This window comes from Tenrec ecaudatus, chromosome 16, assembly GCF_050624435.1.
Source record: "Tenrec ecaudatus isolate mTenEca1 chromosome 16, mTenEca1.hap1, whole genome shotgun sequence".
NCBI lineage: Eukaryota > Metazoa > Chordata > Mammalia > Afrosoricida > Tenrecidae > Tenrec > Tenrec ecaudatus.
In genome coordinates, this window is record NC_134545.1 from 99417018 (window position 1) to 99439660 (window position 22643).

Below are 22643 nucleotides of genomic sequence, written 5' to 3' on the forward strand. Positions count from 1 at the left end.
TAAATAAAATAAACCCGGCTTTTACCATTATAACCTTCAACTCACATGGTGTGGGGGGGGAGGGGTAATTGGGGGTGGGGGGGGCTTCAAACCAGTTTATTCCAGTTCAGCCCCTTTTGTTTCCACCCTAGACAGACTGGATCAGGATGTCCACATTAGCAGGGCTTCTGCACAAGTCAGAATCACTCTGGGTCTTTAAGACTCAACTGCAGATGTTAGTAAAAATGTACGTGCAGAGTCTGTCTTTCTGGGGGGAGGCGAATTCTCAGCAGGAGGTCAAACTGAAATGAACAGGTTTGAAACCTGACTCTGGTCACACACAGCTAGCCATGACTGCCCCCCAGAAATCTCTATATTTTCAAACAGTTCCTAATCATCATCATAAACCACACATCTATCCTTTTTGAAAAGTATTTGTGTGCTAAAGCGCATAATAGGAGGGTGACCAGAAGTTGGCATCGAAAAAAGGGGCTGCTGTCTAGAATTAAACTGCACGGTTTTCCATTTCCTTAGCATAATTGTGTTCAGGGCCATCCCTGGTCGACCGTCGTGTCATCTGAACACCACGTGTAGGCGCGTCATACAACTCACTGCCTGGGCAATGTGCTTCTGGAGCGCCCTGCAATCAGAAGACCTTCCGTTTATCTGCGCCATGTTGAGTAGCAAAGGAATGTTGTGAGACAAGGTCAGAGCTACTTACTGGAAGCAGCCTGGCGTGTTGCTCGGGGTTCCTGGTCCTCTTTTCTGTCTTCTGATCCCAGCATCGTTAGCACGACGGGTTCAGACGGGGACAGTTCATCCTCTCCAGCCCCCTGTCCTTTGCAGCTTCCGACTTAACATTTTTTAAAGCATCTCCGAAGATGGAGACGACACAGTTTCTCCCAGTAGTAATTCCAGATCTTCATTTCCTTTTAGTATTTGGAGCGTGGCCACTGGGTGATTGATTTTTACATAAACATGCTGGCACTTATGCATCGAGCTGGTTGCTACCGCTTCAAGTCTGTGACTTTGGGAAGGTTAAATGTTCTCATCTGGTGACCTAGACTCTTAGTCTTTTAAGAGTAGAAAGAAAGGGCTCTTGGACTTCCAACACACTCTGACTCCTGTCCCTTCTCTTTCTTCTTCTTCAGAGCCACTCTTCTTGTGTTAGTGTCAGCTGTCACCGTCTGTCTATGCTAAGCCATTGTCACTTGATATCAGCACACACCTCTCCATGAAGTGTCTCCTGCTGAGGCCGCCAGTGACTCTCTCTCTCTTCAAGAGGGAATCATGGTGCTTTCGCATATTCCCAACCCGCTCATCACATGTCATTTATTTGTCTGCTTCCGTAATCAGACTGTCAACTCCACTGAGCAACGGGAGCCTGTGCCTCGCACAGCTGACCTTGTCCTGGTACTAAGTCCTGACCCAGTAGGCCTTCAGTCCTGAGCGAAATGAATAAACGTGTGCAACTCAGTTCACAGATGAAGAAGCCTCAAAGAAGGTGTGTAATTTTCCCAAAGTTATCCATTATTGGCAGAAACAGCATGTGGCTCCCGGTCTCTTAACTCCTCGACCAATTCGTTTCATATCGTACTGACACATTGCTCAGAACAAGTGTTGGCTTGCTATCAGCACCCTAAGTATACTCGCTTAAACATACCTGGTGATAAATCTTTCTTCTTTTGATCCGTAGCTCTGGTCTTTGGGATCATCCCAAATCCCTGGATCCTCTGTGATCCGGCCTCAGACTAACCTTGTGTGTTGCTGTTGGATTATCTCCAACTCATGGCACCATCTTGCTTAACAGAGCAAAGCATGGCCCAGTCCTGAGCCATCCTCAGGACTGCTGGTGTGTTCTTGCCCCTCGTTGTGTCCTATCGCTCACTCTAAATAACCGACACCTCATGGTCCCTCATAGAAACCTTCCATTCACAGCTCTGGGCGTTTACTCCTCCGTGTTGGATTCCCAGTGAGCAAAGTCACCACTGGTCTACTTGAACTCACCGACTAATTCCCACTGAAGGCAATAGTCACACATTGCCTCGTAGACGTGTGGAAACTGAGTGATGGATAAGGAAGACCTGGAGGGTGATTGATGCTTTGGAAGTACGGCGTTGGTGAAGACTATTGAACTGCCACGGACCATCAAAAGAATAAATAAGCCTGTCTTGGAAGAAGTATCGCCAGAAGGTTCTTTAGAAACAAGGATGATCTGATTTCCCATCGTGTGCTTTGGCCATATTTTCAGGAGAAACCAATCCCTGGAAAAGGACATCATATTTGGCGAAGTAGGTTAGCAAAGCCCCCCCACCCCGCTAAAAAGGAAGACCCTTGATGAGATGGACTGACCCAGTGGCTGCAGCAATGGGCTCAAACGTAATTGTGAGGCTGGTGCTTGCCTGGGCGGAGTTGTGTTCAGTTGTAGATAAGGCAGCTGTGAAGCAGAATGGATACAGTGGTATCTAATAACAACAAAACAATTCATCTGTAGGCAACATGTTCACATTGTTCACCACATCGGAAATTCTACTGTGAGGTATGATGGTCGGCATCTGTCTTTTTCCCAGCCCCACAGCAAGCTTCCTACATAACCAAGGCTTCTTTCCAAATTCAGAAACCCTGACAGGGACGCACTGCCCAGTAAGCAGGCTAAGCACACATTCCTTGTGCTTACTAGTCGGAGGAGAACAGATTTAGGTGCACCCTTTTCACTCCGGATTAGCAAGTACGCACAAGGAAACTCGTGCTTACTTTTCCTTGCTTATGATTTTCCCGCTACCACAAATGCCCCCCCTCAAATTCCCGCATCCTACTCCCTGAATTCACATTCTTCCCACAACCACGATAAGGCCCCAAAAGACAGTGGAAGCTTCTTGAACCCGTGCTGCCACAACAAGTGGAAGATGCAGAGCAATTTGATTTTCAGTGAAGAGAAGAGGAGCACTGTCATCACTCACAGCGATCTACCCAAGCCTGTGATGGCATGTGTGTGAAAGGACTGGCCAAACTGGTTTAGGATAAAATGCAAATAGGCCCTGGTGGTAGGAGAACTATTGGTCAGGCTTCAGAGGGACTTGCAGACAAGTACTCAATGGGGTGACAGGACTCCCCTCCCCTCTGCCGTTGCCAGGAATCTGTGACTTTGTGGGGTTAGTAGACAGGTGTGCGTATTCCCTTGGTCTCATGCCCAGGTCCTGGGCAGTGGAGGAAAGGAAGGGGGTGCTGGATAATTAAGGTAGTTCTTCTGAGAAAGGAGGACTGTTTCCTCTCTGTTGCCCACGTCCACCTGCCTCCCCGACCACCACTGCAAACCAACCTCCACCAATCCTTCTCCCTGGTACCGTGCATTACTGTCTGCTGGGTTCAAGGCAAACCTCAGTGCTTAGCAGATTGAGCCACCCAGGGACTCCCCCTCCGAGCTGGATCCATGCACATACATAATGTATGTTTTATATGTTGGCTTTCTGATGGCATCATTGATGCCAGGTTATTGTAGGACGTCGGAAAAGAGAAACCAAGTCCTCGTAACCCAGAGAGGACCAACCACAGACCTTGCCCTTGCAGCGCCCCCTTGAGACAGCGGCGATGTCCTTATCTTCACACCAGTGGCGTCGCTCTGTGTGAAGCCTGCCTCCTGCCTTTCTCATTGAGTGGAGTAGAATGAATATTTCCCTGTGTCATTAAAGATTCTGCAGAAACACAATTTTAATGACTACATAACTTTGCATTTTATGGATGTGTCATAAACTTCTTAAAGACCCCCTCTTTAAGAGGGGTCTTTTTGGCCATTGATGGCGTCGGGAGTCTGGAGTTTGGCGGTGGTGGTGGTGGTTTTCATTTGGTTGGATTTGGGGGATGTTATAAATAATGATGGGTTGAAGATCCTCAAAGCAAACTTTGTCCACATCTCTGGCAGTTTTAGGATGTATGACTAGGCTTCACAGTTTATAGGTGTAAGCTGACTGACCAATTTTTGATGTATCTTGCTCAATTGCTTCTCAGGGAAATTTTTTTACTGATTTTTTTCAGCTGTCTTAGACATATTTTGAATGGCATGAAATCCATTGTAATAAGTTAATGGCCACATCACCCTCAGTGATGAAATAGCCATGGGACGTGAAGAGACAGATTTTGTAATCGTGGAATTAATGGCAATTGAATATGAAGGCCCTTTCTTTCAGCAAACCAGCAACCTCAGGGAAGGTATTGCAGAAGTCATGTTAAATCAAGACGAGGCTGTCATTTATGACTAAGGCCCTGTGTGACACAAATGAGTTGTTCTCAGCTACTACCCCAAAGGGCAGCAGTTCCAATCGACCTACTGACTCCATGGAAGAAAGGTCTGTTGATTAACTTTCTAACATTAGAATCATTGAAAACTCCATGACCTGGAATTCTACTCTGACACACAGGTGCTTGCTGTCAATTGAAGTCAACTCCAAGCCAACAGGTTTCCCCATCTGCCTTTGAAGGCCCTTGAGGTTACCACTGGTCACCACACCCTAGCTGTCCCTGATGTAGCACCCCCCACCCTCTAGCCGGCATACTTGAATAAGCAGATGCCAACCCAGAGATTTGACTCCCATGGTATATCTTAATACATCCAGCTTTTAAGCAAAGCAGTGGCATATGAAAAGTGCTGAAAAGGTTTGATTCTGAGCTCTTCCACTTACTAGCTGTGTGACCTTAGGCAAGTTACTGAATCTTATCTGTGAATTCATATTTTCCCTTCGATACATTGAGGTTGATAACAGTCCCGTCTTTTAGAATGGTCAAGAAGACCATTAGTGCAATTCCAAGTAAAGTACTAGGAAGGGTTTTATGGCCCAATATGAACACTGTAGGGATTTTTCATTTTTCCTATGTTCAAGTTGCTATGAGTTCATTTCAACAGAGGAACTAACAGATAATAAAAGTATTTTAGATCAGTTGCTTGAGTTTTATGGATTGGGAAAAAAATTTTTATCAACTAAGTTTGCAAGAATCTCCTGAGTGTGCCTTGAATCATTTTTTGTATTTTTTTCATAAATACTTGTTTTTAATTTAATTTTTAAATCATTTTATTAGGGGCTCATGCAACTCTTTTCTCAATCCATACATACATCATCTGTGTCCAGCACATTCGTACATATGTTGCCATCATCATTTTCAAAACACCTGCTTTCTACTTGAGCCCTTGGTATCAGCTCCTCAGTTTTCCCCTCCCTCCCCGCTCCCCCCTCCCACTGAGCCCTGGATCATTTATAAATAATTATTATTTTATCATATCGTTTTTGTATTTTTGTTTTATGATGCCAACTGTACTTATTAATCGGGAGCCTGGGAGCTATAATGGGCTGCTAACTGCAAGGGATGCAAGCTGAGACTTTCTGATCTCATTCAGATTCACAGCTGAGGGATCAGATAGCTGTTGGCCATTATGAGCTGCGATGGAGCCGATGACTGTGAGTTTGGTTGTTGCTTCTTTATAGACCGAGTGATTGGGAAACCATGTTGGCACAGCGATTAAGCACTTGGTTGCTGCTGACCCACCAGCCTTCTGTGGGAGAAAGGTGTGGCTCCCCAAAGATTGACAGCCTTGGAGACCCTGGAAGACAGTTGTACTTCGTCCTGTAGGATCACCATGAGGTAGATCTGACTCAGACAGCAGCAGGTTTAGTTCTGGGGTTGTTGGTGGATGTTTTTGTTTGTGATACTTAGTCCCAAAACAATCAAACTCGCTACCATCCAATGGAATCTGACTCATATCAACCCTGTAGGACAGAGTAGAGCTGTCCTTGTAGGTTTCTGAGACTGTAAGTCTTTGGGGGAGTAGAAAGTCTCATCTTTCTCCTACAGAGCATCTGGTGGTTTTGAACTGCTGACCTTGTGGTTATCAGCCCTTGCACAACCACTGCTCCACCAGGGCTTATGGTATACTTAGTAAGCAACTGCATTTCTTAGAGTAGTATCCTCTACTGGAGCCAAGGGCTTTTAGCAGTACCTTCCCATTGGATACTTTGCCCCTGCATTACCAGCTAAGGAAAGGTTTAGCCCAATCCTTTATAAAGATGAGTAAGTAAAAAATGTATTGGACACAATACTTTTATTCAACCAGGATATCAAAACCTGAAGCTGCTGTTTCTCAATATTTGCTCCACACTCATCCATCGAGTCTAAAAGGTGTTTCCGTCTCTCTAATCTACCCCCCACCCCCAAATGCTGCACTTTTTGGAACCATCTACACCATGCCAGAAGGGCCATGGGAGCATCCTGCGGGGATTCAGCTGTGTTCCTCTTCCATACTCTGAGTGTGGGGAATGGAAAGAGGTCTGAGAGGGAAGGGTTGGGCTATAGGACAGATGAGATAAGGTTTTCCAGACCAATTCTTGAAGGACAGCCCTTGCTACCCCCACAGAAAGAGCAGGTGCACTGTCACGATAGGAAAAAAATATATTGGTGCAAAGTTCCCTGTCTCTTTCTCACCAGTGCAGCTTTCAAGTTCCTGAAAACGTCTTCAGAATAAGCCCTATTGTCTTCTGTGTCCTTGGAGAAAATCTATCAAGATAACCCCATTGGCATCCCCCAACTCGGTCTCCATACCCCTCTGCGCTGACCTCTCTGCCTTGCATTCTCTTGGAAGTCTTCCGGCCCTGCTTTAAAATGCACCTGCCATCTCAAAATTGTCATTTTATGTGGGACAGCATCCTCATACATTGGTTGGAAAACTTCAGAGGTTTGGAAAAATGTCCACACTTTGGTTTTGTTAAGAATTTTGTATTAGCCGTGACCCAACAGCATGTTTTTCAATGTCACAAGGAAGGATCTTTTTTGTGTGTGTCTGTGTTTGCTTTGTTTTGTTTTTGAGGGCATCCTGATGGGGCTAAGATTACTGTCTTGTGGAAGGACATGCCTCCAGTCACCAAGACATGTCAAAACATGGTTTCTTTGAGTAAACTGTGCATATGTGAACTTTGGATTTCCCCCAAACAGTAGATTCCTGACAATGTATGTTTTGAAATCTAACCATGGCTTCTCCGTAAACATGGGTGCTTTTCCATAAGTTCCGTAAACTCACTTGGAAGTTTACAGAAAAACATCCACGTAAAGAAACTACACAAAGAATCAGGAATGGCCTGGGCAGCAGAAATTGGCCATGGACTTAAGGGTCTATAAGCCCCTGGACCATCGTGGATGATTAAAAGCCATAATCTTCCAAAGGGATTTAATTGAAAATTTGGAAATCTGTTATTAAAATAAACCGAGTCGACGAAAAAGAATAAACACAGCTAAATGAAAGAGAATAAATCTCCCAAAGAAAACCCCTAATTAAAAAGCTGTGGTGCACGTCCTGGACTCCACCATCCTGGTGGTTTCTGCTAGTCAGCCGCTGTGAAAATACGACTGTTCCTAATCACATCACTTCAACTCCCAGGCTGAGGTTTCAGGGCAGGATCTCCCATTTTCCTCTCGCTACTTGTTTTGGGGAGAAAGCAGTACGAATTATTCAGACACCAATCAGATTGATCATCCTTCTTTTCTGATGGCATCCATCTGTTTATCTAAGAAGCCATTAAAGACTTATTGAGTCACAGCGCTATGGAGAAAATTGGGTTATCATCTATGGTTAAATCCAATTCTTGCATCTGCCATCTTTTCAGCTTACTGGGAATATTCTGAAATTACCCCTGACTTGCAGACCTGGGCGTTACGAATACATTTGCTTCATAGCCTTTTTTTAAAATATATACATCAGTCCTAGAGAATTGCTAATGCATGAGCAATTTGTGGTTTAGGAAAATGTTGACAGAGAGATGCCAGTGCTTTCTCTTGTTAAAAGTTCAAAAGCCTGCTCGGGGCTGTGGCAGCTTAAAGGTCTGATGTAAAAGGGGGTGCGGTTCAGTTCTGAGGGTTGTATTTAGGGAGGCCAATTCAAAGAAACAGTGGACCCTGGGTCTCAAAGGGAGACCTGTGTTAACCAGGAGATAAGAGATAAATTAATATCTAGCCAAAATTCAAAGAGACCCCCCCGTAAAAGCAAGAAAAGAGTCAGAGCTCATTACATGTGGTGTTAAATAAATACCAGCAGGTAAGGGACAGGACACAAAGGGTCCAATCTTTCTCAGGAATGGCCAGGGCCAGAGCTTATCAGGCCGGTCATGCGGCTTCAGCCGTGTGAAAAGTCATGTTGCTTGTGCTGGCTGGAGAGGCTGTGGCCTGTGTGGAGAAAACACATTGAAATAAAGTGAATATTTGCAGTTTGCTGGAGAGAGCGTTCTAGCCTGACGGCTGGAGCCCCAGAGAAAGAGCGACCGTAAATCAGGCAGCTGCTCCACTTTGCCAATTTCTCCCGCATTTGTCAGAGAAATAATGAGGAGCCCAGGAGTACATTTCCTTGATTTGTTTATGCAAATCAGGCCCGAATTCCGGGAAGACTAGATTTTCTGGGAATCTGGGAGGATTACTGCATAGCTGCTCGACCTTAAAATGTCGCTGGGCATGCTACTTCGTGGCCATTTACGACGCGCCTTCCGATCATATTTCACCAGTGCCCTTTCTTCGTTTTCCTCCTTGTGATGTCAGTACCCTGAAGTGGAAGACAAGAGCCACACAACACAGCACTGGACGGCCAGCTCCAAAGACACCTTTTTGTCAGGCTGCTTGTTTGCTTGCTGGAAGCCCTCTACAGTGCCTGTCACGATGTCAACAGAGATATTGTTTCCATTTGTCACTGGTGAGGCCGCCATGGCAGCGTGGAGAACCTAGCCCACCAAAGAAGAGAGGACGTCCCCTGGGAGTATTCAGTGTCCTCAGTCACAGGCTCCTCCCCAAGGTGAATCTGAGAAGAGTCATCCCCAAGACCTTACTCAGCATGAGAAGGCAGACTCTTTGTGACATTAAGTGGTCTTTCTCTTCTTACCACTGCAGTACCCCCTTGAACCACCCCCTCTGTTTTAGGGTACAAAAGAGCCCCCATCCCTATTATAATTTAAAGAGAACATTTATAAGTCTTAAAGGAGACAAGGACACAGATACATCATCTGGATGAGGGAAACCACCAGCATGAGCTTGAAATGGCCACCAAGGGCCATTGAGTCTATTGAGATAGACTTTGAATAGGGCATGGGAGGGAGGCCAAAGGAACCTGTCACGAATGCATGATTGCTGGCAGATCAATACAACACAATTACAAGTGGGACTACAGAAGCAGCAATGGGACCATAGTTGGGACACTGATACCTTAGATAGAAAGGCTTACAAGATTGGCCCAGGATCTTTCAACCCAGGTAGTCAGGGCCAAATAGACAGGGCATGGCTCATGCCTATGTAGCTCCCTGCATAGGGGCTGTGGTGGTGTCGTGGTTATAGAATTGGGCTGTGATCTTCAAGGTCAGCAGTTCAAAACCACCAGCTGCTCCCCCAGAGAAAGACATGGCTTTCTATTCCCACAAATAGTTTTAGTCTTGGACACTCACAGGGGCAGTTTTAACCTGTCCTATAGGATTGCAGAGTATTTACTTGATGGCAGGGAATTTGTTTGGGGTTGGTTTGTTTGTTTTTGGTTTTGTTCTACCCCCTATACAGTGACCTCCATCAAGGACACACCTAGGCAAGCTCTTAATCCAGAGACTGCCCCTTCTTGGGCTGGTCAAAAAGGATGGAGGCAAGCCACTCTCTAAGGCAGTGGTTCTCAACCTGTGGGTCACAACCCCTTTGGGGGAGTCAAACAACCCTTTCACAGGGGTCGCCCGATTCATCACAGTAGCAAAATGACAGTGATGAAGTCGCAGGAAAAATAATGTTATGGTTGGGGAGTCAGCACCCCATGAGGAACTGTCTAAAGGGTTGCAGCGGTAGGAAGGTGGAGAGCCACTGCTCTGAGGCCCTCTGCCTCAGAGTAAGAGTGTGCACATCCTTGGTTAATGATCAGAGAGCGTTCAGTGGCGGCTTCATTTACACGGGACTCTGCAAGTGGATTATGGGCTCTCACTGGCATCCATATCCTCTGAAAACCAGGGTGCTCAGAAGTCTCGGACCGGGCAGAAGCAGGAGTGAGCGCCCTTTGGGCTGTGAGGAGTAGACATTGGTGATGTGGAGTTTGGGTCTGGGGCCTCCCCAGTTGGTTGTCTACTTGGGGAAATACTTCTTATTTTCAACCCCAGTGACAACTCCCCGTTCATGCGGAGTTACAGAACATCCAGGGACGGATTCCCAGCGTCGTGTATTGCGTGGCTTCACTTCCTTTCGTGTTCATGTGCGAAAAACGTTGTTGAGAAAGCCTTAAAGGGGCGGGGAGGGGTTCATTTTGTTTTGTTTTTAATTGTACAGATTTATCAGTGAAGAATGTGAACATTCAGATACAATCATTGCCCTCATTATTCTCAAAACATTTGAATGTACAGATGTGCTTTACACAAATGATGTATGTATGGATTGTGATAAGAGTTGTATGAGCCTCTAATAAGACAATTTTTAAAAATTCAGATATAAACAAAACTGTTGGCCTGCCTCAAATAAAAGTCTAATGACATCGTGGAATGGCTGGGGCAGTGGGAGACGGCAGCGACCCTGCCCGGGGCACGGCCGCAGTTGCAGTTTGAGGATAATCAAAAGGAGATAGCCCAAAGGAGCCCACGTCTCCAGGGCTCCTCATGCTTCCCAGCCCCGGGCAACCTGTTCCTTTTCCTGGCTTTCAGTGCTGCCTCCCTCACACGCTGTTTTCCCTCAGGGCTCCCTGGGAATGCAGAGTCCGAGGCTGGGGGAGCCAGTAGATCATCTGCTAGACTGAGTGCTTCCAGTGGGATGTGTACCTCTGATACCGCTGCTGGCAGGCTACCTATCCCGTCCTCACACTGACCAAAACTCGTGGGGAGAGATTTCATCAGCATCCCCTGGTTGTCAGCTTAATTTGCTAGTTTAGGAAATTGTAAAGATGCTGTTTGTCTTTACGCTGATTCTTGAGAGCCCCTTTCTCGAGTAGCAGGTGCTATTAGAGAAAGGATTTTGTGGTAATTACACACAAACTCTAGGAATACAAAAGAAATTTAAGATAATTACTTCTCCAAAGGAGACTACTGTCTCCTCGGGTAGGTAATAAATAAACACGGGAAACTTCTAGTTCTACCAAAATTAAAAATGTAGGTGAGAGAAAATGAAACTAGACGGAATGTTCAGTGGAGCCAACAGAACTGGAGATCTGCAGATGATGGCCAAGCAGGACTTGGGGAAGCAGAGCAGAGCAATCTAAGCAGAGGGCCATGGGAGGGAAGAAGACTGGAAGTTGGAGTGGTTGGGAGGTGGAGGTTGCTATGTTGACTTTGAATTTGATCTAGTGGGAGTTGAGTAACAATCATGAGCTGTTGAGCAAGACACTGACCTAAACATGCAAGGTTTAGGAAAACCAAATGTATGGCACTATGCAAGCATAATTGTCAAAGAGTACATTCAGAAGAGGAGGGAGACCAACTATGAAATAAAAAAGAATTACATTAATCCACACAGGTAAAGGTCCAAGTAGTGGCAGGACAGAGCATCTGATGAATTTGAACTGCCAGGACCTAGTGCTAAAATTGAATTAAATTGAAGAGTATATCATTCTTTTGCACATCTCAACATTATCAATCTCGACCAGTGAACTCATTAAAGCGATGTTCATGCCAACAGGAAAGTTCATTAATATGAGTTTATTTCAGAGCTCTTTTCCTGTTGAATAAAGTTAGCACTTTCTTGGAATTATCCAAAAAGCGAAGCCACATTTAAATGACATTGGTAAAGTTCTACTCAACAAACTTGGGGTCACGCAAAGTCAGAATTGACTCAATGGCAACTGGTAAAAACTGATATAGATCCACATTTCTAAGAAGAATTAGGACAAGAACTTCAAAAGAAATCCATCTCCAAATCAGGATATCAGTTCAAAGTGAGACAGAACAAAACAAAACAAAACATGGCTTGCAGGTCAAGAGGCCTAAAGGTGACAATCCCGTGTAGGATCTTCAAAATAGGCATGGCCCCTGCCCTTCTGGAGCTTACGGTGTCGTGCCGTGACAGACATCGGTCACACAAATGCATATGTATTAACGCATTTTGATAATTGCCCTGAGGGAAAGTCCCAAGTGATGTGAGAGTATGACAGGCACGCCGCCTTTTGATGAGGCCGTCGAAGATGGCCACGCTAAGTCAATGACATTCCAGTGGAAACCAGGAAGGATGACCAGGAATCCGTGAAGTAAACACCAAAAGAAGAGAGTCATTGGTGGCCAGACCAGCAGCAGACGGGGGCCCACAGGTCTGGCTATTGACACTCCAGATGTCGCAGTACATATTGAGATCTAGTCAGTAAGAGACTCTCATTGATTGGAAGAGATCCCTGCATCTCGACTGTGGACAGATCTCAACTGTTCATGACGAAGGGCTTGCCTTGGGCAAGATGAAGTCACGCGGACATTGAGAAGCAAAAAGGAAATATTGGGAGTCTTGGATTAAGGAAGTGGAAGAGGTGTCCGTGTAAGTCAGTGGAGCGCTGTCTGTGAGGTGTTTATATTACCCGCCTAGAACCTACAGAGTTAACGAAAGGCAGTGTAATAGAACGGGCAGAGCATCGGGTTTGCAAGTAAGGTGCGTAAGGGTTTAGATCCTAGTGTCACCACGTCCTACATTTTTAACCATGAGAAAACACTTGACATTTCTCAGCTTTACTTTCTCCATTTGCAAAATGGGAATACTACTACCTCATTATTATGAACAGCAAGAGTTCCAAACAAGGTAATGTTTATAACATGCTTAATCCCGCGCCCAACATAGCAAATGGGCACTTCTTCATCTATCAATTGTTTTACTGTTCTATTCGGGTAGTAACACAAAAACATCTACCCACCTAGTAAAATGCATGTCCTGCACAGCCAATGCTGTCTTTGCTGCTCAGAAACTTTCATTCCCCGTCCTTCAGTTTATCATTGTATTTCATATTTCCGAGAACCCCTGTAGCAAACTCTCCAGATTGAAAGACTGAGAAAAGATTCATATGAAAATGTACTCATTTAAACATCGAATGCAATGTGTGCTCAATTAAGGTTTGATGAATGAATGATTATAATTGCAGAGATTTGGCTGTGATACGCATAGTTAATTTATTGCTAAGATAGCATACATTAAAATAATTTTAAAGCATTTTTTTGGTAATTTGTGTTTTTAAGTGGTTAGCAAACTTAATTCTAACCTCTTGCTCTCAGAATATTCTCTCAGCGATAAGCCTACCATGTTTTAATTAGAGAACTGTTCTAATAGTTCCAGGAAAGGAACCACTTTTTTTTTCTTTTTAAACATTTCTAACATTTCAGCTAAACAATTTATCTAGAATGATTTTCCCTTTAAAAGGAATAATAGACAATTAGAAGCATAGCACAGTAAATTTTCTGCCTTATGGATGCAAGCCAAGAGCCATACAACTTTTATACTTTATGAGCAATTGCCCACTGAAATGACTCACTGGTTGCCGCAATAGAGATGCTGCTCTCAGCTGCTGTTACCATGGAATGTGTTTCCGGCTTTCTCAGAAGCAAGAGAAAGAAATTGAGATGCATCGATGATTGAAGCGAGGAGGAGGTCACTTGCATTGTACTCTACGCAGAACAGCAGTCCTTTTATTTGCTATTAATATGACTAGAGAGAGAACTTCTTTTTAGAATACAATTTGCACAAAAAAAAAATTCTGTAGCCTTCCCTCATGGTTAGAAATGAAGCTTCCTGTATGGCTTGGGGCTTGTCTGAGTCTGATCAGGCATCAGAGAAGGTTCTGGAAATCACAGTGGGAAGTCTTTAGGTTCACTCAAACCAAGAGCGTCTATAGACTGCGACTGAAACTTGCCTTTAGCTGTCCCTCGAGAACACGAGCGTACAGGGAAGCCCAATCCATATAGTATCGGTATTTGGCCAGGTTAACTAGAGAAACAAATCCAGTGACACTCACCAATGTATAAAAAAGAGCTTTATATCAAGAAGTAGTTATATATCAAGAAAACATCCAAGCCCAGTCCAACTCAATTCCACAATCCAGTACTAGTCCATAAGTCCCTCTTCAGACTCACACAGCCACATGCAGTGATGCAGAATGCAGGAAGATCACAGGCTGGTGAGCGCAAAGTTGCATGAGTCCAAGGTTGGTGAACACATGGCAGCACTGTGGCAGCTCTCAGGGCACCAGGAAGCAAGAGAAGAGGGAAGAGAGAGGAGGAGGTTCCCAGGACCCCCTTTATGAGAAGACCACACCCCTAAGGAGGCACCATCAGACTGTAACATGATACCACACCTATGCGTTTATCTATCTTCTAGTTGACATAAGCGTATCGATTACAGTCCCTATTTGCATAAAACAACTTGCTCATTACCATCAGAAATAAGCTAGTAACCAGAAGTCAGTGAAATCCACTGGTGTTCAAATATTCCCCCTGGACTAATATTGTGTTATTTGAACTTGAGGAGCAATGGCATTACTGATCGTGAATATTGAAATCCTGGTGGAATAAGTGGTCAAACACTTCTTTATTTTCCAGAAGGTTGGTGACCTAAACCTACCAAGGCAGACCTGGCTTTCTGATTTCCAAAGGTCACAGCCTCGAAACTCCCAAGGGACAGTTCTATTCTGCACGCATGGCATTGTCATGAATCAGAATAGATTCAACACCAACTAGCAAAAACATCAGAGATAAGGAGTCAAGGACATCCACACAATTAACGTTTAATATTTCAACTAGACACACACTATCTACGCAATTGCTTTGTTAATTTTCATGTCTCTGGGGACATGGCAATATGTGTCCCTTGACAAGTAGATTGCACATAGATTTACTCATTTATTCAAAACTGTTTATTGAGCACAGGTGAAATCCTAAGCTCTGTGGTGAGCTATGCAGAGTGTATAGGGCACTGAGTCAAGTTTAACTGGCCCTTGTCCTATGGACACTTACAGTCTAGCTAGGGCTTGGGGGCAAATCCGAAAATGTTGCAATAGCTTTTCTGCAAAGCAGATCTTAGGAAGAACCCACTAGATAGAAGTAGAGTAACTCAGTAGAAATGGAAGTAGGCCTGGAGACCGACCATTGCTTTGCTCCTTCAGAAGCTGTCTTCTCACTACCCTTCCGTAGGGCTCGTGGACCTAGTTTGAAAACCCATGTACTAATGGTTCTGATATTCAAAAATAGGAGAGAATCACTTTCTACGGGGTGCCATCCTGGCTAACCTTATTTCGGATCTTGCTGTATGGTCCCAGCACACGGACTACATACCAACAGCGTATGGCTTCAATCCAACCAATGTAAGGCCACAAGTTTGCTCATAAAATGATAGACACTTATGAGCAAGGGCTATGAGCAATGACTTATCCCCAAGGGTTAGACAGTTTTCTCACCCTCTGGTGTCTGGAATATTGTGTGAAGTTATTCCAATGGTACTTGAAGTACCAGCAGGGTGACTCGTGGTGGATAGGTTTCAGACTAGGAACAAGGACCTGGCAGCCAACTTCTGGAAATGATTGACCATTGGACACCTTAGAAATAGCAGCAGAACACTATCACAATTGTCATGTTTTAACTCATCCCTGCAGCCACGGTGTCAATCCATGTCTTTGAGGATCTTCCTTTTATTCACTGACCTGTTACTTTACCAACCACGATGTCCCCTTCTGATCACTCCTGATAATATATCTAATGAACTCTGGTCCTTCTTGATGTTAAGAAATATTTTAGCTGAACTTCTTCCACGACAGATGCAATTCTAGATGCATTCATTTGTCTTGGCCAGCGAATTTGGAAGATAGCTGCCCGGCTAATCAACTAGAATGCATGTCAGTCCAGAGAAAGACAACCCAACAGAATGCAGAAATTATCTAACAATATCATTAATATCACATCCAAGCCCAAGTAAGATCACGATAAGGCTAACTCAATAATGATTACAGCAGTACCTCAGCAGGGAACGCCCAGGATTCCAGCTGGATTCAAAGAAGACTTATAATGAAGGATAATATTGTTGATTTCAGATGGATCTTGGCTAAAAGCATAGAATGCCAGAAGTATGTTTACCCATGTTTTATCGATTAGGCAACAAATTATGTATATCATTGAAAAGAATGTGGTTTCCAGAACAGGAATTGTGCTCATGCTCGATCTGTACATACCGAGAAACAATCACTTAATCAGAACAAGCGGATATTGGGTCATTTGAATTTTTAAAAAGGAGTTTTCAAAGGTTGTATGTTTTCACAATACTCATTCAGTCTTCATGGTGTGCAAATTATCTGAGAAGCTGGACTGTATGAGGAACAGCATAGCAACACGTTTGGAAGAATCTACATTAACACCCTGCAATATGCAGATGATACAATTTCGCCTGCTGAAAGCAAACAAATCTTGAAGCACCTACTAGAAGTGATCCAAGATTACAGTCTTCAGTGTGGCTTATACCTCATCGTAGAGAAAGCATAAACCAGTAAGCACCATCTGATAAATGAAGAAAAGATCAAGATTGTCAAGAAATTCATTGCCCTTGGATGCACAGCAAATATCCATGGAAGCCACGGTCAATAAACGAAGCGATGTTCTGCATTGGGCAAATCTGCTGCAAAAGACCTCTTTAAAGTGTTGGTCAACAAAGTGGCCTGACCCGAGACATGGTGTATTTTTCAGACACCTACTATGCATACAAAAGCTAGACAATGACAAGGAAGGCCAGGGAATAATGGGTGCATTTGAATTATGGCGCTGGGGGAAACGGTGACTGGGAAATGGGCTGCCGGAAGAAACGCATTGGTCCCAGAAGTAGAGTCAGAATGGACATTGCAGCGAGGAGGAAGAGATCTTGTCTTGTGAACTTTAGACATGGGGTCAGGAGGGACCAGCCCCTCAAGGAGGACATCATGCTTGGCAAAGCTGGGGGTCAGCAAAAATGAGGGAGACCCTCAAGGACAGGAATGGACACCGTGTCTGCAAAGAATGCCCAAGCAGAGCAGAGATGAGGGAAATACAGGACGGGGCGTGTTTCGTGCCTGCTGTACATGGGTCAGGATCACCGATCAGTATCACATAGCGGCTTCGAGCCCTGTTTTGTGTTTCGTGCCTGCTGTACATGGGGTCAGGATCACCGATCAGTATCACATAGCGGCTTCGAGCCCTGTTTTCTAGTAGTCCAGACATTAGAAACAAACATTAGTCACCACGAGCTTCTTTGATGGGAATACCAGAGATTCTGGCTCCATTATCACTCCCGTGGCCGTAAGAAAAGCAGTTTTGATCTAAAGTTGAAGCCACCCTCATTGATGAACCCCAGTGAATCAGGTGCATCAAGAAGATACTGTAGATGATGGATGATAATACATGGAAAGAGCCATAGACAGATGCCCAGCACCAGGACAGAGCAGTTGAGCTCAGAAGCCACACAAAAAATTCAGAAGCCCGAAATCAATCATTGGTGAAAGTTCACGTAGCACACTCAGTACCGTAAGTATCTAGAAATGAGTCAAAGTCAAAGACTGCCTTGGACAGAAAACCTCCTGTGTAGTAGAACAGGAACCAAAATTACTTCTCAAGAGAAAGACGTCTTGCTCAATCCTTCAAGTTGGGTGTTGTGCTTTTGTAGTGCCCAAGATCTGAGACGATGGTTCAGCCTGAGCCTGACCGTGGTAAGGGTGGGAGAAAGGAAAGTCTGACAATTGGAAAAAGGGGGAAACTAGGAAGGGCTGAGAGAAGGGCATTCAGATTGTAAAACTCTTAAGCCAACGGTGCCCTTGCCATCTGTCTAGTTGACATTGAATCGTCACCCTGTTGGGCTTTGGCTCACTTGGGCGTAGTGAACCCCATTATTCTCTAATTATTTACCTCACTCCACTGTGCTTCGATGAACAAGAATGGAAGGGCTATGTTGGAAAAGAACCAGGGGAAGCAAGGTAAGGCTCCTCTACCCCACTGCCTCGTCTTCCTGGGTGCTTATCTGGATAGCTAGTGCTGCTGTAATTGAATCCAAGTAAGTGGCTTTAAGAACAGAACACTTTCTCTCACGGTTAGGAGGCTGACTCACTGCCATCAAATCAATACTGACTCAGAGTGACCCTACAGGACAGAGTAGAACTGCCCCTGTGGGTTGCCAAGACTAATTCTTTATAGATCAGGAAGCCTCCTCTTTCTCCCTAGGAGTGGCTGGTGATTTTGAACGGCTGACTTCGCTGTTAGCAGCACAACTCATACCCACTACACCAGCTATTCTCAACCTGTGAGTTGCAACCCCTTTGGGGGTCAAATGGCCCTTTCACAAGGGTGGCCTAAGCCCATAGTTCTGATGGTCTTAGGAACCAAGACACCATTCCTCTATCCGTCTCCAGGTGGGTCTGCCCACGTGCAGATACGCCCACATACAGGGTCACCACAACATGAAGAACTGTATTTAAGGGCCACGGCATTAAGAAGGTAGAGAACCACTGCACTACACAATCAGGGCACTCCTGGTAAGAAGGATAGCCATCTGAATTCAGGGCATCAGCTCTAGAGGAAGACTTGCTGTGTTCTCTCTGGAGCACAATCCTCTCAGCTCTTCTTCCTTGGTAAGCTCCAGGTATCAGTTTTTCTCCCCTCAGGCTTGGCTACTTGTTTCTGCACACCTACGTCAGTCATATTGGATGGTTCCTTGTTTGCTGCAGATGCCCTGTATTTTCATGCTCTTATATCTTCACTCCGGCTGTCCCTTTAGTCTGCGAGGCCTTTGGCCACCTGGAAAAGTCCTTGATGCTCCAGGGCCATGCTCCATAGGCACTCCCTCTGTGAAGCCCTCCAGACTCCCCTCCGTGGTTCTGTAGCAGAAGAGAAGGGCAAATGCTGTGGGAGGAAAGAGTGTGAGCTGGATGGTGAGAAGCAGAGTGGGGCACAGCAATGGCCCCCGCTCCCTGCTTGGTCTTGAGGGCTGCTCAAACTACGGCCACAGCATTGACCTCTTTGTACTCAGACTTGTGTTCCATGTAGCCAGATGTCTACAGGAACCTCTCACGCTGCCAGATAGTGAGCCTGTAGGACCGCCTACTCCCCAAGGTGTCCTGGCCATGGCTGGGCGTCCCCAAAGAGATAAACTATACTTACTGTGTGACATCAGCTCCGTTTGAACCCTCTGGCTCCATCTGTCCCATGACCATGCCTCTTGCCCATAAAGACTTATTACCACCATAGGCTTCAAGCAGCTGCCCAAGCCTGCAGCCTCATCATAATCCCTGTTCCTCCTGGCTGAAGCTTTGTGCAGGATGCTGGGAGCACCCTCTTGGGCTCTTGGACCGCACACCTTTCTTTATGCTCACGCATACCTGCCAGTACATCTCTGCTCCTCCTCTACAGGAGACTCCCAGATGCCCCCGAGCTCCACTGGGGAGCAGAAGCCATTTATTTCCTACCTTGTCCTTCTGCTGCATTGCAAACCCACTCCTCCACAAGACGTTCTTCTGTTCAAAAATCCAAGCTCTCATACATATCAATGAGCTTCTACTATCAGGATTCAACGGGACAATTCTGTCTTTAGGTGTTTATCCCACAGGACTTGTACAGGAATGTTCATAGAGCATAATTTATAATTTCTAAAGCCTGGAAACAACCCAAGCAGTCCTGAGTAACGAGATGCATAAAATTAGTATATTTATAACCAGGAATAATAGTATGTAGTAATGGAAAAAATGAACTCCTGCTGTATGGGACAATTAGGCCCCTGGAGGTGCGAATGACTTGTCCTTGACCGTTAACCTAAAGAGTCACACTTCATCCTCTCCCAGTGGTGCCAAGGAAAGAAGACCTGGGCATCCGCTTCCATCAAGATCACAGCCAGCAGAGACGTGCTGCTCTGTACAGCAAGGGCCTTCCAGAGCCAGAGTCACCGGGACTGCAGTGGATTAAATACAGCACTATGAACAGATCTCCCACAGAGAAGAGGGAAGGAAAGAAACCACTTACAAAGTACTCGATGGCATATGATTTCACTTATGTAGCTTTGTTGGTGGTATGTTTTGCTGTCACTGTTTTATTTGGTTTGGGGTTTTGTATGTTTTTCTTTTTATGAAACCCAGGAGAGATAACATCTGGACAGTAGTTGATTAATAGTTTCTTGAGTTACAGCCAGGGAGGTGGAGGTGGAGGTGAATAGGGGGCTAATACCAATGAGTCCACAGAAGAAGAAAATGTTCCACTATCGTGCTGATTGTACAACTCTTTTTAGTATGTTTCAACTATTGAATTGAATGATATTTGGATTATATGTCAATAGACTGTCCAAGTGATAAACAATGAAAAAGCCTCCTCAAAGAGTCTAACTCAGTGGTTCTGAGCCTTCCTCCTGCTACGGCCCTTTCATACAGTTCCTCATGTAGTGGTGACCCCCAACCATCACATTATTTTTGTTGCTACCTCATAACTGTCATTTTGCTATTGTTATGAATCGGGTGACCCCTGTGAGAACCCGCAGGTTGAGAACTGCTGGTCTACCTAGAAATAATTAAATGTTCTACATGTAATTCATACCTCAATAAATGTAGACTTCAGCATGCATTGTAATGCACGAAACCCCATATGGTCTTCACGGTCGTAGCCCAAACACTTGAGCGAGTACAACAAGGTCGAGTCAATTGAAAACACTGCCAGTGCATCTACTTAGATTCAAGCACTGTTTCTAACGGCAGTTCTCTGCTTTCATTCATCGTGGCAGAGATGCCTATGAAGGGCACTTAAAACAAAAAGAACCAGTTGATTCTGAGCGAAGTCCGTTGAACAACTATGGGAGCAGAGGGCCAAGGGGTCTTCAAAGGCACTAGTGAGTGTCCAAAGGCTGTGGCTTTGGGAGAATCAATATTCTGACTAAGCACGGGCCTTCCACTTGGTAGGAAATGTGCAGAAGTGACTGGCATCCATCAGGGCGACTTGACTTGTTGTCTTCTCCACACTGAGCCCGTGGTGGGCATTGAGGTGGCCTGGGGGGGGGGGTGGCATTCTTCAGGAGGTGGTGTGGTGTCTGCTCTGCTTGAGGAAAAGAGCTGAAGGTGGATTCAGTTAGCAACAGTCCAGGGGGAAAGAGTGTGCTTTTGGCCATGGCCTTGGGTGGCGGCGTTACTAGCTCTAAGGAACATAGAGCCAGCGGCCACACACAGGCAAGAGACAAATAGCGATTTCCACCTGGACTTTCCCTTGAGGTGGCTGTTTCTGATGTCAGTATATCAACCGGATTTGAAATTGGATTTTACTTCATTGTTCTTTATGTCTGGCCCAATATTTCTTTTGGTAATCCATGCTTACGAAGCACTTATAAACAGAAACCCCGACCTCTTTTCAAGAATGCGAGACACGGCACAGCCATTTACGATGGAGAGGTTTTGATTTGGGGTGGTTTTGTTTTTGCCATGTAGAATGTTTAAGCCATAGCCCAACCTGGCCTGGCTCCTGCAAATCCCAATACCAGAATCCCGTGATTACCATTGTGGGCCTCTGGCGACATTGAGCGTCTCAGCAAACAACAACAACAACAAAGCATTAAGCTGCTCCTTCCTAATTATGTCTCTCTCACTCTAAATATCTAATTATCATTGAGGACAAATTGCACGTTACAGAGATAAAGATTGCACTGGGGGGGGGCAGCGGGGGAAGGGCGAATCGTTAATCTGTTGGGTTTCTGCTTTTGAATTTCTAAGTCGTTGCTGCAGCTGCTGAAGCAAAAAAAAAACAATTGCCACCTGGACACTTGATTATGATTTCATATTTAAATGCATAATCTGCTGAGGAGAGATTCCATTGGGTGGATTTGGCCTCTGCCGACAGTTTGGAGTTAGAGAGGCTTCACTGGGCACCTTCTCCAAAAGTCTCAGGTAGCGGGGTATCGAATGCTTGAGCATTTTGAGGAACAGGACTGTCAGAGAGCGATGGGGGTGAGGAATACCAATAAAGTGGCAGCGGAATTGATTTCTCGGATCGCCCGTGCCTTTTATCAGTGCCCCGAGGTCTGGAGCGTCTCTCGACCTTCCGCAGAACTCCACGGGATCTCCTTCACGAAGGCAGATCCCAAAGTACCCATTCCCAAAGATTACCTGGTAGCTGCACCTACCGTAGTGTGCGTACAGCTAATGAGCAGTCGGTCTTCACTGGGAGAATAGAAATTACCAGGTGCTTATGCTATAATTACATCTTTGCGCGCTGGCTTTTGTCATCCGTGGCGTTAACGGTATCATTAAATGAAGAACAGTGAGTGGCTGAGTAGAAAGTACTTATGTAAAATGGGAGCCATACCCAACAAATAAATAATAAATAAATAAACAGATGCACCGAAGCACGTCTCATTTGAAATTCCATTGTTCCCCGGGAGTTCGTACAGCACGTCCAGAATTCAGAATAACACTGTTAACTCCTTGGGAGGAGGGCGGTGATCATCCTGGCCCCTCTGCCAGGGGGATGGGCGGCCCAATTGGCCATGTGCTGCCACGCGTATCCCTCCCTCTTGTTTCTCAGTGTCCGTCACCAGCGAGTCCTTAGAAGCAAACTTGAGCTGCCTCCTTCCTACCTTTGTGTCAGACTTAACATGCTTTTCTGTCAGACTTCTTTTTTAAAATGATATTTTTATCCTAAATACAATGTTAACATATATTCATTATAGAAGCTTGAAAAACATACTGAACAAAATTA

The 22643-nt window shown here is 45.1% G+C and overlaps 1 protein-coding gene across 4 annotated transcripts in view; it reads left to right on the plus strand.

The window, feature by feature from the left end:
* Positions 1–22643, plus strand: part of ATRNL1 (attractin like 1) — a 647203-nt gene that overhangs the window by 546716 nt on the left and 77844 nt on the right. The gene's annotated exons all lie outside the window — the stretch shown is intronic.